The sequence below is a fragment of the Peromyscus eremicus genome, chromosome 6 (genome assembly GCF_949786415.1).
Source record: "Peromyscus eremicus chromosome 6, PerEre_H2_v1, whole genome shotgun sequence".
Classification (NCBI taxonomy): domain Eukaryota; kingdom Metazoa; phylum Chordata; class Mammalia; order Rodentia; family Cricetidae; genus Peromyscus; species Peromyscus eremicus.
In genome coordinates this window covers 100,338,624-100,340,636 of record NC_081421.1, presented here as the reverse complement: position 1 = coordinate 100,340,636, position 2,013 = coordinate 100,338,624, and the positions used below count along the sequence as shown (strand labels likewise).

The following is a 2,013-nucleotide window of genomic DNA, read 5'->3' as shown; positions in this document are numbered from 1 at the left end:
AGGTTATCCCATCAGGATCATGTCCACAGAAGTGGGTGCCTCCCACCCCCAGAGTGAGCTGCACAGGAGGCATCTTGGGAACCGAACAGGAGAAACCCAAAGGCAAGCAAGCAAACAGAAGAAAACCCTGCCAAGGGAAAAGGCCATAGGAGGAAGGCTGCGGCGGTTCTAGGGAAACCTCTTCTTTCATTGTATCATGATTCATTTGTAAAGAGGAAGCGGGTTCTGAGAAAAATACTTGAAATACTCTCTCAGGGGGAGAAGGCAGGTCTTTACCAGGGGGTCATCTTTCTGGGTGGCCATCTTGGCTCTGGTTCTGCCTTGGTCTTCCAAGGACTGTTGCTCCTTTGGTGTCAGGGCCAAGTATTTGCTCTTCAACCCTGGGATGTTGCGCCACACCGGCACAGCATTCTGGAGGACTCTACCATGGATATTCTGGAGAGTCACAGCCCTCCATCTGAAGGAAGCAGGTTGCAGTGACTTGGTCATCCTCAGTCAGCAGCAGACTGTCCACAGCCAGAAGAAAGGCCACTGACTCCCTGGGGGTGGTTGAGCATACTGCATGATCTGGTGGAACTGGAACATGTACCAGCCAGGGCAGTGGTCACAAGAGCGACCTAGTGGCTGTGTCGAGCCCTACACGAGGTCAAAGGGGCCCCATCTCTCCACATCTCTCCTCACAACATTCGTGACATCTTCCAAGTACTTCAGTCTTCCTGCTTCAGAACCAGAACCTCTTTCCAAAAAGCCGAAACTCTCTAGCTCTTTCTCAATATTCCCGAAGAGGCTCAGTACCTGCATTGGCTGTCTCTTCCACGCAGACACTGGCTTGTACATCTCCAGAGGTTTGCCCGCTCTAGACCATGGAAGGTCTTCAGCTGGTGATGCCACTTCCTTCGTCTGTTCAGCAGTCCGCTCCGACTGAAAGTCAGGCACAGGAAGCAAACCGAGCAGGCCATGTCATTAATTCGCTCTGAGGTCCTGGGGCCCACCAGGATACCCACACACTCAAAACAGTAGCATCTGGTACAGTCGGGCCTCTCACAGATGGACAGGGTGTCCCCTGAGCAGCAGATGGAGCAGTAGCTCTGGTGCCCATCCTCATCATAAAAGAAGAGGGTCTCCAGGAACGTGCCCTTACACTGGCACATATTCCCCCCTCAAATAAGGGGTGCTGCGTATACACCTGCAGACTTCCACAACAGAGGCAGATGTCTTCGACGTTCTGTCGGTTCAGTGACTTCATATCTGATCTCTCTGCCTGGTGGAGGTGAGGTTAAGGACAGCAGCTCCCTTGAGTCTTCCAATACGATGTCCATGCTCTGCTCATCAAGGCAGGGTTTTGACCACTGTTCTTCCAGGTGGCTGGCAGAGTCCGGGCTAGAACTGTCCGGAGTCTCCAGGCCCGAGGTTCCAAGGGCTTTGGAGCAAGAAGAAGAATTCTCCTGGGAACCCATGGAGGTTTTCTGCTAGAAGGATCTGTGTCCAATGGATGGCGGGTGGCTAGAGGTTCGGGAGGTGTGTCAGCAGGGTCGTCAGAACCCTGCAATGCATTGAGAGATGATGGGAGGCAGGTGTAAGGTGCTCAGGTTTTTTTGGGGCCTAGTGGGAGATTTTGGGGAGGAAGAGAGGGAAGGTTAAAAGGAACCTTAAGGCAAGTAAGGATCTCCTATTTCTTTTAGACTAAGAAAAAGCAAGCCCACTGCTCAAAATTTAACATGTAAGAATGCTCAGATTCTCATATTACATTTTGGTGATTTAGGCTTTTTCCTTTTATAAGAAAGGGAAATATTAACCTCTATCTTAGTTTAAAAATTAATTCTTCACATATCAGATACCTGATTCAAGTATAGCTTCCACAAAAATATAAAAGGCATATCTTCCTTTGAAACATTTGAATCATTTTAAACTGATAGAATGCATTTATTGTGCATAAATACTTCTATTTCTAGTGCTTTTAATGGACAAAATGCATATATTTATTCTGGATAAATATCTATGGTATTTTCAAAT

At 48.4% G+C, this 2,013-nt stretch overlaps 1 pseudogene; it reads right to left on the bottom strand.

Annotated features, from left to right (window-relative positions):
- Window positions 1–201: 201 nt before the first annotated feature.
- Window positions 202–1,457, bottom strand: LOC131913860 (DNA (cytosine-5)-methyltransferase 3-like; annotated as a pseudogene).
- Window positions 1,458–2,013: the final 556 nt, after the last annotated feature.